General features: G+C 39.2%; 1 long non-coding RNA gene across 1 annotated transcript; it reads left to right on the top strand.

The window, feature by feature from the left end:
- Positions 1 to 106: 106 nt before the first annotated feature.
- Positions 107 to 3481, top strand: LOC307024475. Its single transcript, XR_013803907.1, has 4 exons — positions 107 to 257; positions 536 to 569; positions 719 to 2915; positions 3026 to 3481. It is a non-coding gene; the product is annotated as an uncharacterized lncRNA (long non-coding RNA).
- The last annotated feature ends 13639 nt before the right edge of the window (positions 3482 to 17120 follow it).

The raw sequence follows: 17120 nt of genomic DNA, 5'->3' as shown, positions 1-17120 counted from the left end.
AAGCCAAGAATTCGCATTCTTACTAGTAAGAATTTATTTGTGATATCCTCCAGAAATTAATACAAGCTAAATCGGCTTGCCATACATATGGAGATGCATTAAGCGGATTTCAGTCTAAAATGCAGCGTCGTATCAAAAAGAGTTGCGACAGCAGAAGTCCAAAATGCTTGATCGTCACGTTGTTCATGGAGACTCAGATAGTTCCTGGAAGTTCGTGGCGGGCCATTTGATAACAGGCGATAGAACTGCGATTTTTGGTAATTAATAGTCAATAAAGGTTTTGATTTGCAATATTTATACAAAATACCGATATGTGTATGTATTTACATCAATATGTTTTAAAAATAAAAAATAATTTGCTAATATTTAGGGATAATATTAGGATTTGTGTGAACAGCTATCTTAACTGCCTTGTTAAATGTACATGTTAGGCTAACGTTGCCTTAGTTAAAGAGCCTGTTGCTGTTGTTTATTGCTTTGAATTCTTTAAAACAAATATTATCTTCTTTTTTCATTCAAACCTTTATTTAACCAGGTGGTCCCATTCAGAAAGGACTGGAGACTGACAGGTGACTATCAAAGGACTAGCAGCAGCAACATGATGATGTTAAATGTGTTGTTTTAGGAAAATCCATTATAAATAAACGGAATTCAATAAACATTGTATAGCATGTCATGCAGTTTGTCTGTGCCTTTTCCTCCGTGTCCTGGCATATAGTCTCCACCATGGTTTGCTGTGCTGCCTGGGGATGCTCCAATCGCTCCGAAAAAGGAGTAAGAATGTACGGCTTCCCCACTGACACAGAGAGGAGGAAAAAATGGCTGGCTCAAGTCAGCAGGAGCAATTTAACCATCATAACAGTGAACAACAGCAAAAAAATATGTGAGGTAATCATATTCAAACACTGCATTTGCACTTTTTCACAAAACGAAGACCACACCATTGGGAAGCTTAATTTTTGGTTGAATAAAAATAACAGGGAAAGGCTTGAAAAACTCTGAGAGCTGAGACTCAGGTGCAGGGGAGGGTCTCAGTGCTCCAAAAGCCGCTTTCACACCAAGTACTTTTCCGTACCTAGTGCCCAGCACTTAGTACTACCCCCATGGAAAGAAGTACAGATCGCGTTCACACCGGAATAAGTTCCCTGGGGGAAGATTACGCAAATGAAGCCGCTGGCGTCACTTTTGGCTCTGGGTTTACTGGCAGGCCGCAAACAACTTCACCGCGTATACTGCCACCCGAAGTCACGGCCAGAAGTCCCCGGAGTTGGTGTCAGCCTTCCGAGTAAATCGCCAGAACGCCGACACCTCCTCATCACTCCACCGCTCCCATGTTTTTTTTTGTGTTGCCATAAGTTATTCTCTCTCCGTTGGTGCGCGGGGCTAATGCTAATAATGCTAATGCCAGCAAATACAACGGCGGCTTCAAAAAACTTTTCAGAGTTTTACGGGGCGTGGTTTGCAATTCTCCCAGCCAATCAGAAATGTGTCCTTTTTTCTCCCCAGGATAGTCCCACCTCTCTAGCAGGCACTGAAAATGGAGGTAAAGGTTCTCTGAAGCAAGTACTCTTTTTGGTGTGAACGCAAAATTACAGGCACTCTCAGAACTAAACGGGAAAAGTATGAATAAAAGTACTCCGGTGTGAAAGCGCATATTGAATCACCCTCTGGTTCTTGTGCTGAAAGAGGGAGAAACAGACAGGAGAAAGGGTTATACACACCTATATAGCACACCAATAGAGAACCGCAGTGACGCGTCCTAAAACCCGGAAGTAAACTCCATCCGGTTCCTTTGACAAAAAAGCGATGCAATTTCTACATAGGATTTTGGAAAATAGCTTGAAATAAGGTCTGTGGTTGACACACATTTAAGAAATGGATCACGTTTTGTTCAGCCGGATAATATCCACATGTCTACCCTACTTTTATAATTTCAAATCATAAATCGAGTCGCCAGAAGCAAAATGCTAACGTTATGCTATAAACGAACTACAGCAGGGTCGCTGCTTCAACGTCACGCCAACTTAAGATCCATATTCAAAAATACAGATTCAAAATTGTACAAGTTGAAGCTTTTGTTTTAACAGTTTGCAAGAGCGCAGGTACTTGCTTTCAAGCAGAACAGGTCAAACAAACTTAGCGGGAGTGTTTACGTGTTCGGTGTAATGACGTAAAACGGCCTCGACAACTTTTGTTGTCCTATTCAGACACTTGTTAACAACCATCGTTTTTCAGACACGTAAACTCTTCAAAAAATCACCAGTGGGGTCACTGCTGATGGATTTAATGTCGTAGAACAAAACGTGATCTGTCTCTTCAATGTGTGTCAAAAAATTCCTATGGAGAAATTGCATTGCTTTTTGTCGAAGGAACTGGAAGTGGTAAAAATGCTAACTTACTTCCGGGTTTTAGGACGTGTCAGTGCGGTTCTCTATTGGATGGGAAATTGCCTTGGGGAGATAAGGTGTGGTCTTTGTTCCCAACTGAAATTATGGAACTTTATTATTTGTGAATTTAACAAAGTATGACAAATGGCATCAGTAACGGATGTGATATGAATTTGTCTCAAATTCCTGGTTGTATTTTACATACAGTATATAATGAGTATATATATATAAAGTGTTCCCCAATACTGTGCATTCAACCACTATGGGATATGTATGTGGTTAGACAAAACTGAGTTGTTGTGTGTGGGAAGCAACCTGAAGTCACTCTGCAGGCACATTTTGAGGCAGACCAGTTTGTCCACACCAAAAAGGGCAAGACTAGGCTGAGAGCAGATGCTATACCCACCATCTTTGTGCATCGCCCTGTGGTCAAAAGGAGGAGGGCCCCTGCACCACGATTCACCCCGGGACCTGTAATTACAAAGCTCATCGCTGATGATCACAGCTATAGTGTGAAAGGTGACACAGGTATAATAAGTCTGAAATATTAATAATAAAAGTAATATTTCTTATTTTTAAGTGGTATAATATTTTGAATCTTCGAAAATTAACAGTGCCATGTCTTCTACTTACATTAGTCTCAAAGAATGAGGGAAGAAGGGATGAGGAGACTGAGAGAAGGGAAAGTGAGAGTGAAGAAAGAGAGGACATGGCTAGTGAGGAGAGACAGGGAGAGCGGACATCACCCAGCTGCCAACATCCCTGCTCCTACACCTGCCAGCACCCAGCCAACATCCCTGCTCCTCCACCTGCCAGCACCAATGCTAGATTATTAAATAAATAAAATAGTAGCATAATCGCTGGTAAAATGTACTCAAAGAGCCTCATTTAATATAATTTTTTGAAGTACTTTTTTGAGTATGTTCAATGTATTTCTACCTATTTTTTCTACTCCGCCACATTTCCTTGACTTTACAATGTTGTTGTACCTGTACAATTACAATAAAGAAATTCAATTCAATTAAGTGTTTCATTGAATTCATTTATATACTGCTAGGTGGCTTGTAATAAAATATGTCTTATTTTACATTTCACCTATTGTGCAAAATCCACTTTTTAATGTCTCTTCTTCATCAACATGTGTCCCCTCTTCTCCATGTCTCTTCTACATCAACATGTGTCCCCTCTTCTTCATGTCTCTTCTACATCAACATGTGTCCCCTCTGTGTAATGAGACTCTGAAAGTTTAAGGAAAAAAGATTTTGTTTGGTGTTTTGGAGTCAAACACTTCACAGATGCCCCTGCTTAACTGTACACAAAGCAAACAAAACACGGCTCCATTTTGTGTATTGTGTGTGAGCAATATATTTATGAACACGCTTTTAATTATGAGGTGGGGTTTTGAAAGGTTGGTGTTATGACGATTCCATTATATTTCTATCAAAGTCAACGTCAACTTTATTGTCAATCTTTCAGTTTGTGTGTACAGACAGAGATCGAAATACCATTTCCCACAATCCTGAATACAAAAAGAACTATATATAAAAATATGTATATACCTATATATACACAATCAACAGACACATGTATGCATATGCACACATTAAGACCTAAATAAAAGCACAACAATCAATGTACAAAATAACAGTTACTTCAATAACTTGTGAAGAAATGTGCGTTAGTGCAAGATTGTCCATAGCAGCCTAAAAAGAGTCTGGTGCTGCTGCTGGATATGTACATTCTGCCAAATTTGACTATTTTTGTAATTATTATTATTATTATTTTTTATGTTATTATAGTTTTCTACTATCTGTGTTTTTATTTTTGTTTTACTTTTATGTATGCACCATGCAACCCGGTATCACGGCAAGACTTGAACATGTGACGATATACCATGCTGGGAGACGTGAAGTCCGAAAAACATATTTTTAAATAATACTTTATTCCGAGTCTGCTTGCTTTTCTCTTTGAAAGTCATCACATAATGGCATTGTAATACACGGTTCGGTTGCATTAAATATTACACATCTGCCGTAGTTCTCTATTTATAGAGCCCTGATGAGAAGACTTCTAGACAAACAGGAAGAACTGCCGCCAAAACTGAAAACGTGACGTGGATCATAAATATATCAGCAATTAAACAACATCTTAGATTTCTTTTCACACAATACTTCTCCTTGCAGTATCAATACTAATTCGGCTGACTTTTATATTTGATCCAATTGGTAGGCTATATTTACACCATAACGGTGCACAGCTGATAGAAAGGGACACCTGGTGGTTAAAGCACGTTATTGAATTTTATTATTTGTATTATTACATATTGATAGGATCCCTATAAAGTATATTCATTACTCGTTATACTCTACTAAGAGTTAATTAAAGACTGTATATAATGACTATTTTGCACATCCCTTTCAAGATTTCAAGATTTTCTAAGGTTTATTGACATATCATATTATACACAACTACAGTGTAGTTATGCAATGAATGAAAAATTTAGGTCGCAGGTTCCTCAACAGTGCATTACAAGACATCTATTAATATTTGTTTATACCTCCACCATTAACCTGTTAAGCCCCGAGCCTGTTTTTCAGGTCTCAAGCTCGAAAATGACATTCCCAGAACAAATGACCATATCTTCCCTTCTAAAAGGGTTAAATTAATAATCTTTTTTCTCAAAGCAAGGTTACTCCTGTGAGTTGGATGTAGAAGTGTCAGACTCAATATAGATGTTTTTTATTTTAAAGTAAATTCAGATTGAACACAGTAAAAAAATGTAAATTATTATGTCCGTCAAAAAAAAAAATTACTTATAGTGAAAACTACCCTTGAATGATGGGATGGTAGACTAAAAGCTTTAGGAATCCAAACTACAACATATAATAAGTACCCTGTATCAAGATTGATGCGAAACAAGTGAAATTTGACCTTTTTAGAGAGATTTAGCAACAAAAAAAAACACTTCTGGGGTCATTTGGGTGGATTTTCCATATCTCTGACCCCCCTTGGCCGATTTTGCTGATTGACATCTCTTTCTAACCGTCAGAGCCAATGGAATCGAGGGGAACTCCCACATACTCCTTATTTGGTAATGTGTGTGTGTGAGACTGCCATATAGCCAAGACCGGAAGCTGCGATAACTGGTGGCTACCATTAGCAGCTAACTTTTACTCTCCAATGTTTACATAAAAATTGAATTATGGATTATAAATTAAAACAAATATTACCCAGAAACATTATCAACCTATGGATTAACCGATTCAGCCGCGTTTTAGCTCGTTTTAATGCCATTGAACAAGTCTTTTGATCAGATTGACAGCTACGGTGAGAAGATCTCCCGTAAAAGCTCCGTAAAGGTACGTGTTGTGATGTCTGTGTTTGCTTCCCCTGTCAAGAGTTCGGATCACTCAGTGATGATATATATACCTAAATAATCTGTGGAACCTCAGCTTTAATCGTATATCTTGTATGTGCAGCTACGATAAGTAATAATGGTATCTTTGTATCTTGTGTTTTGTTTTGGTAAAAATTGTTTGTATCTTTAGTTAGCTGAGATTATTCCCGTTAATCTGGTAAAACACAAAAAAGTACCCACCGGCGGGGACCTTGGGGCTTAACAGGTTAAATTGTCATATTCTGCACATTATTATACTATCTACATTACAAGAAAATTGGCGAAATTGAGTGTGACTATTAAAAAATAAATCATTATTATATTAATATTGACAATAACAACCGACTGTCGTGGTACAACATTTTCTTGACATTTCCGGGTATTTGGGCCATGTTAACAATACCGTGTAACTGTCACGTTGGAAGGGACGAAATCGTCACATGTTCACGTCTTGCCGTGATACCGGGTTGGCACCACGACATCAAGTCAAATTCCTCGTACGTGTCAACCTACCTGGTAATAAACAGAGATGGCAAAAGTACTCACATCCTTTCCTCAAGTAGAAGTACAGATACTCATGTTTAAAAATACTCTGGTAAAAGCAGAAGTACTGACTTAACTCCTATACTCAAGTGAAAGTAAAGAAGTATGGGCTTTGAAATGTGCTTAAGTAAAAAGTACCCATAACTAGCAGCTGTTTTAAAGAGTACCTGACCTCCCTTTATATTAATAGAACAATAATGTCATTGTTAGCTAATGAATGTTTCCATGCTGAACAACGGCAACATGACAACGTTTTAATTGGTCCCTCTTCTTTAGAGAAGACCAGGAAATGATGGATACACGGATCTTGTTCAAATCAATAGGCACGCAATGACTCTAAATAATAATGATCACGCCACCAAACACACATTCAAACTAAAGGAACCAGCCTGTTTGGAAAATGTAAGAAGTAGAAAGGCTGGTATTTGTGTTCAACATGTAAGAAGTCAAAGTAAAAAGTCGTCAGAAAAATAAGTAGTGGAGTAAAGTACTGATACCAGAAAAATGTACTTATGTAAAGTAACTAAGTATTTGTACTCCACTACTTCCCACCTCTGGTAATAAACCTGTTTCTGATTCTGATTCTGATGATCCATTGCGATGATCAGGAATGAACATCAGAGATGCAGAGCAGCAGTAAATCTCAGTTTATCTCGGAGACATGAGACACCAGACTCGTGCAGCAGCAGCAGGGGATGTTTGTGAAGCTTTCAGCAGCAGCTCTCCTCCTCCATCGTTTCCCCAAAGGAAGGATTAGCGAGTCACATCCCGCTGGGCCGACAGTACACACACACTGTGATGTGAGCACACACTGAAAACAAGCTCACTTTAAAATGAGATGAATGCTCTGTGGAAAAAGAATGCATGCAGAGTGACTGATTCACTGAGTTAGAGCAGATGATGGTGGAGACAACTGAAGTACAAACATGTAAATACTGCAATACAAGTTGTTATAGGATGGGAAGTGTGTGCTAATAGTTTGATTTATTGTTAAAATTTCAACTTTAATCTGGAAATATTTGAAAAAATTATTTGCATTCAACTTTATTCTCAACATTTCGATTTTTTTCAGCTAAAAGTCTTCCACTGTTGCATGAATTCTAGAAAAGGGGCCAACAAAAGGTAGAAGTATTCTTTTACTCAGAGAATTTCTCCCAGAAAAGTGAAAAATTGTGTTTGAAAGTATGACCTATAAGATCAAATATAAGGTCCAAGTGTGTCTTTTGATAGTAAGCGTCCTCTAAGGAAATCTCAGAGATTGCAACTATCGTGATTGAAATACTTGGTAGCTACGGCTAGCCACTGCAGCCTAGCATTGGCCTGCAAGCTAATGTCATTTAGCAAATTCTGGTGTGATAGATATTGTTGGATTATTACAATCAGGTTTGGTAATTTGCCATTGATTGAAGTAGTGATGAGCACACTGTAACTCATCACTGTTGTTTTGTTGGGGCTGAGTTTTTTGGTGAGATTCAAACACAGAATTACAAATGAACCGTTAAGCTGAACAGCCATAAGACGGCTCCGAGCTGACGATGCCATTGTGTTTCTATGGAGAGAGCAGTGCCCAAAGACTTGGTGTAAGCGCTGCCCTCGGCGTCACACATTGTTTAAAATTGTCGCAGAGCGTTGCATTCAAAGGTCAAATAATTAAAACGTTGTCCTAGTTGCTGCTGACCCTTCTACGTGCAACCAATCAGATGGAAGCTGTTTGTAGCAGAGGAGGCCCTGCGCCCAATCTTTCCGTGAGCAAATCACGCATCACGTGAAGGCAGCTTTACTGTGAGTACAGTTAGTCTGCACAGCACTAGTTTGAAGTACAAACTGAAACATCATGTGACATAGAAACCCTACTAGTGTTGGTGGTGTGATCGCTGCGGCCCTAGAGTAATGCTCACAACGGCACTGGCAACTTTAAATCAGCCTTAGCGGTCAATCCAAAGTGACCTGATTCGAGGGATTTCCCAGCATGGAGCCATTAAGAACTGATTCCCACTGTTTACTTTGAGTAACCTCTAAATTTGTCAACTATTTTCAATCATGAATGTATTTCTATTTCTTGTATTGAAATGTGTTTAATAAACATGTATCTGGGTCTGCATGACGTGTCCTCTCATGCAAACTTTACTCTGAGCATGAACACCACTGCTGGATTTCCAAGAAAATGGTGACACCAGACCATGACCCAACTGTCCAAAGAAGATACAACAATCACACATGTGCATAAAATGATAGCAGATTTGACCTTGGTTGGTGATTGGCTAATGGTTACACAAACCAAAACATCGTCATGACATCATAAAGTGGCCAAAATCTGATCAGCTCATTTTCAGACAGGTTTTTATATAAATGATCAGGACAATAAGAGAGAGAATCTTTGTTCCTGAAACTTTCAGAGTCTCTTTACACAGAGGGGACACATGTTGATGTAGAAGAGACATGAAGAAGAGGGGACACATGTTGATGTAGAAGAGACATGGAGAAGAGGGGACACATGTTGATGTAGAAGAGACATGAAGAAGAGGGGACACATGTTGATGTAGAAGAGACATGAAGAAGTGGATTTTGCATAATAGGTGACCTTTAAATTAGATTCCGTCATGGTGGAGACAAACAGTGAGATTCAAAAACAATCCACCATGTACTGTCTTCTAAAAGAAAAGTGCAGCTCTGTTTCCAGCTCTCCAACTGTGTGGACGGAGGGCAAATCTGAGCGATTCATCACCGTCCTGTTGGGCAGAAATGCAGACCCTCCGCCTGGCTCGCAGCCAAACACAGATACACACCATATTTCATGGCCTGTGCCTTCGAATAGAATACCCTGCTGCTGCTCTAAAGAAAACACAGGCTTCGATGGACTGAGGAAAGGAATCTGTGGCCGAGCTGTCAGGAAGGAAAGAGGCAGCTACCTGGTTTTTACATTACATTGGCAGTGGGCTGAATGGCTCTTTTTTTCCCCCTGTAGACATTGTCCGTCTTTGAAATGTGATCCGGGGCTCGTTAGAAAAGGTCTGAGCGCTTTCAGGCCGGCGGATCAGAGAGCAGTGTCAGATATGCAGCTCTCTAATCTCACCAATCTATCACTGTCTCCTTAGAAGTGCCAGAGAGCCTCCGGGGTGCAACGCTGCAGTTACCAGCACTCATCTGTAAGCTGCTGAAATCTAAACCAGTTTATAAATCAGAGGGTCGCTACTGGACGAGACCTGGGTACTAAAAATATTCCGCAGGATGCACAAGACTTCTGAAAACTGAAAAGCCCCCTGAGAACTTCAAATACTTCAAATAAGTAACACAAGTTTTACAAAACCTGCAAAACTTATATTTTATCAAGAGCCTTGAACTTAAAACATCTGCATAACCACGACTGTGTGATTGGTTTAATCAGATTTGATTGACAGTGACCAATCAACCAATCAACCATACTGATTCAGATCTAAGTCCTGATTGGTGACACACCTTTTTCTGATTTAGCCCCGCCCCCTCAAACTAGTAGGAAGCAACAACTATAAACAAGGAGGACATCTGTAATGTTAAAATAACCAAAATATTCTAACTTTGGCAGAAAACATACACCTTTTCCGTGGAATTCAACTCTCATTGAGATTCTGGTGGGAAACAATTATTAGAAAGGCATTTAAGGTGTGTGTAAAGGACAGAAAACGACAACAGATGATCCACCTTTGGTCTCAGGTCTGGATACTGAAAATATTTTTGCAGGATGGTAACACGATAACTTCGGGGAACTTAAAATCGTACGTATTTTTGACTACAGTAAGTAACATTAAAGACAAAATGTGCATCGCAGGACTGTGTAGTAACCAAAGTACCAATCAACCTTCATCTGACACCGATTCAAAACACATAAATATATGACACACGTCTTTCTGATTTAGCCCTGCCCCTTCAAACCAGTAGTAAACCACAAATAAAAACAAGGCAGAAATCTGTAATGTTAAAATTACCTAATTATTTTTTTAACTTTGGCTGAATACAGAGTTTTTGACTAGGACTCCAATACTCGTAGTAAGAAAGTTAAATAATCGAAATGAGATATCAGGACCTTTAAGGTGCCTACTGTATAGGGACATTAAAATATAACTTAATCCATCCTTTGTTTAAAATATGTTTAAAACATTTGAGTAGAGGCCTACTCATTATGTTCACATGTTATTTTAATTGACTTGCAAGCCCACTATAGTTCAACACATATCTGGGCTGTGTGACAATATGAAGGGAATCAATATATTCCTTGTAATAAACGGTCATTTTAATACATTTGCTGCCCGAATTACTCGTGCGAAACATGGCCTGCTGCACTTTAAAGGGGACGTTTTATTTGGGATCTCCGCTATTAATTTGTTGTGTGTGGTCAGACCTCATAGAAATGAGGGACAAAACCACGGTAGACTTTACAGTAGTTGCAAATAACCAGATTAATCCTTTAAAGGCTCCCTCTAGCAGGAGAAACTGATCCTTGTTGTTGCACTTCACGAGCAGATCTTTCAGGTGAGTATAAACACGGCTTCTTTCATTCATGGGCCTTTTACTGCTCTCCCTGTGGTCTGTGGTATTTCAAGTCAAGTTTCTAGTATAGTTGTTTTATGTTTTTGGTGCACCTGCAGCTTCCAACCATCCTGATGTAACAGATCATTTTGCACCAATATATTCACCTCTTTGTTGCTTCTACTGATTTGAGGATCTTTCTGTTGATGCAAGATTTAGCAGCTCTGCAGGCTCAAAGGGATCGTTCTAAACCCAAGCTGTATTTAAAGCTTATTTGATTAAGTCACTGTGCAATGTATGGCCTTGTTACTGGAAAACAATGACTGGTATTTTAACCCAGTGGAGGAATGTAAGTACATGTCTCAAGTACTGTACTTCAAATTGAGGGACTTAAACTTTACTTGAGTATTTATTTTTCCTGCTACTTTATATATCTGGAAACTTCACTTATTTAATAATTCAAGTTTCTTGGAGACAAAACATAGGAAGAGTTTTGTTATAAATAAAACTACCAAACGTAAACAAAATCATGGTTGTCACTTCTCTGGTAAGATTTTCTTGTGCCTCTTGTTGCCTCCAAATACAATCATTTATTTATTTTGATTATCATTTGTTTTATTATTTTATTATTATAATTGTATTTCTATTTGTGTATTACTGTATTGTTGTATAACTGATGTGAGCTCTGGATATTTATGAAATGTTGTCTTTACTATTTATTTCACAAACAGAACAATAAATCAATTAATAATGAAATAATCATTACTTCAAAATGAGCTCCACTCCATATTTCTAATGCAGTAACGTCATTAAAGGTGGGGTAGGTAATCCACTTCAGAAACACTTGTTATATTCCATGGAATGCTCTTAACATCCCGATAGCAATGAAAATATGAAATGCTTTGACAATAAATACATTAAAAAATGTCATCACCGTAGCGCTGTAAAAAGCACGACCAATCATCTGAGCCGGCCCGGCTAAAGTAACTGGATGGCCTACCTGCCTGTCAGCCTTCCATCTGTGCACAAACTTATCTCTTGCCCTCATTGGTCATGTGCGCGTTCGTGTGTGTTGGAGGAGGGGCTCTGTAAGGAAGTCTGAAGGAAGGGGCAGATTTTTTCCGGCTGTGTATTTTCAAATTCTAGCGCACCCTACCTTTAATGAAGGACTTCTATCAGATAACTTTTTACAGTGTGGTATTTTTCCCTTTTCTAAAGTAAACGATCTAAATGCTTCCACCTCATTGTTTATATCAGATGTGTGTACAGTAGTAAAACAGCTCTTCCTAAGAGGCTTCATCTCGTTAAGAACATGAGCTTAATCAGCTCCATTAAGCTGATTGACCCTGAGTACTGGTTTGTTTTCTTTCTCTTGGAAGGATTTGTTATGTTCAGCCTCCATAAGTGATTTAGCGGGGTGCCTCTTTGTTCCCGACGGACACAAAATGGGGAGAATTTAGCCAAAAGTAGGGCAACTCACTGGAAACATTTGTAATAAACTTAAGTATCTAGTTTCTTTTCTTATACTGTGCTGGAAATATTTGGGTTGAGGCATTTAATACAGTATTTTCCCTCATTCAGTTCAAAGATATGAAGAAAGATTGGATGTCTGATTTAAAACAGTGCAGATGTGGCTCAGATAGGATTCGTGGTATTTTTAGCACACATGAAGAATGGGAAAGAGAAACTGGACCAAACAACAGTAAAGTTAGGCAGACATGACGTCTTCCCTTTGAGCTGCAGCCGGTGAACAGACGGAGATGGGCAACATTTGCTCCATCACAAGCTTGAAAATACTTCCCATGGACGCTCTTCAGCCGGCGTACACAGTTTACAGCTCGCCGCACTTCAGGTCTAATGTTCCCGAGCCTCCCTTCACATTTCCACTTCAACACCCACTTTAATGCGTGCAAACGACTCCAGTTACTGTTTCATTACCGGCCTATAAACTCTACGATAAGTGGCTCGGTCACATCCATCTGAAGAACGTCCAAGACTAGCCCACAAAGTGGCCGATCCAGTGAGCAGCCTGCGTGAGTTTGGGCTGGACCTAATTCTGCATTTATTGCCACTGACTGGTCCATTGTAATCTCTATCAGATGGTGTCCCAGCCCTTTGTTTTTGAGTGGAGTACAAAGAGTGGAATCAGAGGCCTGCAGACTTTCTGAGGGGCTGAAGAGGAAAGGCAGCACTTTGTTTTATGTAAGTTCGGGGTTCTTACCTGGTCACATCAGAGGGGCATGTGTGCAGCTTTTTGATGAGGTATCAGGAAGAAACTAAAAATGGAAACAAGTTTTTTACAGTTATCCTTTTTGCATTTATTTTACTCCCTGAAGATTTCCTTAGTGGTGAAATAGTTTTATGCACTGCAAGTTTACAAAAGCACTCCCACTGTAAGGTACACTTTTTAACCTGTTAAGCCCCGAGCCTGTTTTTCAGGTCTCAGGCTCGAAAATGACATTCCCAGAACAAATGACCATATCTTCCCTTCTAAAAGGGTTAAATTAATAATCTTTTTTCTCAAAGTAATGATAAACCTGTGAGTTGGATGAAGAAAAGTCAGAATCAATATAGATGTTTTTTATTTTAAAGAAAATTCAGATTGAACATAGTAAAAAACTGTAAATTATAGTAGTCCATCCATGGCTGTTGTTGAATTGCTAGCTGTTTTTAACATTATTCAGACTCAGCTCGCTGAGCTTAAGCTTCTTTTAAATGTTGATAAAACCAAGGTAATGCTCTTTTCAAAAGCTAAAAAGACACCAGAGCCTGTTTTAGATATTGTAACTACGCAAGGAATAAAACTTGAAGTGGTTACATTTTACAAATACCTTGGTATCTGGCTTGATGATTGTCTCTCTTTTAAACGTCATGTCAATAACCTGCTTAAAACACTGAGGGTTAGGTTTCTTCTACAGGAACAAGTCCTGTTTCTCGCTTGAGGCCAGGAAAAGGCTAGTCACTGTGACCTTTTTACCTGTACTGGACTATGGTGATCTGATCTATATGAATGCACCTGTCCATTACCTGATCAAGTTAGATGCCGCCTATCACAGTGCACTGAGATTTGTGTAGTATTAAGTATTAACCCATCACTGTACCCTGTATGCAAGGGCAGGTTTGCTTTCACTAACTGTACGGAGACTCAGTCACTGGTACATTTGTATATACAAAGCCATGTTAGGGAAACTTCCATCCTAAATCTGCTCCCTGATCTCACAGCAAATTGTAAGTGGCTACTGCCTGAGATCGAATGCTGTGGTTTTATTAAATGTGCCAACTGCTATACTGTCTTAGGGAAGATAGCTTTTAGATGAGCAGCTCCCCTAACTTGGAAAAGTCTGCAAAAGGAATGGAAGCTGAGCAATTTGGTTCCACTAAATGTTTTTAAAGCAAGGATAGATGCTATCCAATCGGAAACTGTTGGAACCTGTAAATGTTACTAGCTATGTAAACTGTAGTCAGTGTAAAAATGCTGTATGATGTCCTTTTTGTTTTTCTGTTGTGTTTATATGTATTCATGTGGAACCTACTTGCAGCAGGTCACCCTTGGAAAAGAGATCAATGATCTCAATGGGATTCACCTGCATAAATAAAGGTTGAAAATAAAAAAATAGTATCCATCCCAAAAATATTTTTTACTTATAGTGAAAACTACCCTTGGATGATGGTAAGGTACTAAAAGCTTTAGGAATCCAAAGTACAACATATAATAAGTACCCTGTATCAAGATTGATACAAAACAAGTGACATTTGACCTTTTTAGAGAGATTTAGTAACTAAAAAAATCTCTCGCTCTGACATCTGGAAACGGAAAAGCAGGTTTATTGCTTATGGATTATCAGAAATCATTTCAAAGGGACACAGACACATTGGATTAACCTATGGATTAACTTCAGCAGCGTTTTTATCGTTTTAATGCCATTGAAGACCACTTTTGACCAGACTACGACACAGGTAAACCATGTTAGCGTTTTTAGCTACCTAGCGCCACATGTTTTGATGTCTGTTTTTGTTTATAAAGTTGCAAGTTCTTATCATATAGTGATAATGTATGTACCCATCGATTCTGTGTCATCTCACGATCAGATCGATGGGTTGGATGTGCAGACAGGATAAATGATAAGGTTTTATGAGTGAATTTCGGCGCAGTAATCTGTTAGCATCTTTCGCTCGTTGCTAATTCAGAGGCTCAGCGTTAGCATTGTGGGGTTTTTTGATTTTTTTTTTAAATGATCAGTTAGATGAGTTTCTTCCCGTTACATGGATATAAAACATTCATAGTTTATTAAATGTTAAGAGGCTCTCAGACACTGTTTCCTGCACAATGTTGTACCGGGGTCTCTCGGGCCTAACAGGTTAAGGAGCTTTTAATGGTATCAATCTTTTTACAGATCTTAAAAAGCAGGGAAAAGAGGCCCTATAATGCTTTTCTGTAGTGTGTTATACAGAATGTGTGCATGTAAATGGTCTGCAAAGGTTAATATCCCTGTGTCCCTTACAGAGGGAACTTTCCCGCATGAAACGCCTCCATTGGCTAGCGCTCCAACACATTGTACGTGATATGCTAAGGGTCTCTAAGCTCTGGACCAATCATAACAGAGCCGACAAGCTAACCAAAACGACACAAAATACAAAATATGAACCTGGAAATTAAGCAATATTTGTCCTATTTTAGATATGTTTGCTTTGGTGGAATAACTGACTAATCTATAGTCTGCCAGTAAAGCACTCTGGCCATCACCCATTCACACTGGTTAGAGACATGCTGAAAACATAACTTCCTGAAGTGCCAGAGAGCCGTTTGTGACTCTCTGAGGCGAGCGAGAACCACCTTGTTGTGGTGAGTTGTTGAGTTTCAGATGAACGTCTTCGCTCATTGAGGGCTCAGAGAAGCTTCTCTCTAATGTCTCGTAGATTAAACAAAACAAGACGCACATCTGATGAAACAAAGAAGAAGAAGAAGAAGAAGAAGAAGCCAAACACAATGGATCTGGAAATCAAGAAGCTAATTGCGTCGGGTAATGCTAATGCATGTCAACATTCATCAAGCTGCTCTGTTTTCCCTCCAAATCTAGACACCCGCAGGAATGCTTTCATTTGTAGACTTCAGGCCGAGCTGTCAGCACGCAGCATTACAGCTTCTCAACATGCTATGGAGCAATGAAAACACTCCTCCAGAAACTTAATTCTTCCCAGGATGACAGTACTATTTGGCCCGTGTCAGCTCTGTCCACTTCAAGCCAATATGTCTGCTCGTTTCTCCCCTCGTTCCCTGGACGCCGCTCACATAGTTCGTAGAAATCCCCTCTCCGTTCAAACAGCGAGGATTGTTTAAATTTATGGACGGGCTTTACAGGACTGTTGGGAACCGGCGTGCAATCACTGCGCTGCAATGAAATACTCTGCCTCCGCCGTAATGGGCTTCATTCTGACCCCAGTCAAGACTTTCAAACCAAATCAGGGAGTTTTCTGTTGCAACAAACTCTAGATCCTCCAGCTGCACGTTTTTTTTAATAGACAAACTCGTGTCAAAGTTGAAGAGGTGGCAGGAAGAGTATGCGAGGCCACAGGGGGAAGTAAAAAGTTCATGGAAATTAACTTGTTGGACTCTGAAGACAGATGAAGGGCTGTTTATTGAAAGGGTCGTTCTCAGCTTGGTTTAAATGAACACAGTTTATCTACATTTACAGTTTAATTAGAAGCATCTGTAGCTTTGTTTTTTTTAAAGAAAAGTCGGACATTTAGATAAATCCGCTTTTTATCGTCTTAAATGGGCTCCATTCTGCTCGTTTTCAGGTGTATATCAGTATAGTGTCTCTACTTTAAAGAGTCCTCTCCTGCTGATGTTCAGGTGTATATCAGTATTTAGTTTATCTACTTTAAAGAGTCCTCTCCTGCTGATGTTCAGGTGTATAACAGTATATAGTGTCTCTACTTTAAAGAGTCCTCTCCTGCTGATGTTCAGCTGTGTATCAGTATTTAGTTTCTCTACTTTAAAGAGTCCTCTCCTGCTGATGTTCAGGTGTATATCAGTATGTAGTGTCTCTACTTTAAAGAGTCCTCTCCTGCTGATGTTCAGGTGTGTATCAGTGTGTAGTGTCTCTACTTTAAAGAGTCCTCTCCTGCTGATGTTCAGGTGTATATCAGTATGTACTAGTGTCTCTACTTTAAAGAGTCCTCTCCTGCTGATGTTCAGGTGTGTATCAGTATGTAGTGTCTCTACTTTAAAGAGTCCTCTCCTGCTGATGTTCAGGTGTATATCAGTATGTAGTGTCTCTACTTTAAAG

This window comes from Notothenia rossii, assembly GCF_949606895.1.
Source record: "Notothenia rossii genome assembly, chromosome: 1".
Lineage (NCBI taxonomy): Eukaryota > Metazoa > Chordata > Actinopteri > Perciformes > Nototheniidae > Notothenia > Notothenia rossii.
Note: the sequence above shows the minus strand (reverse complement) of the source record. Positions and strands in the feature narration are given on the sequence as shown.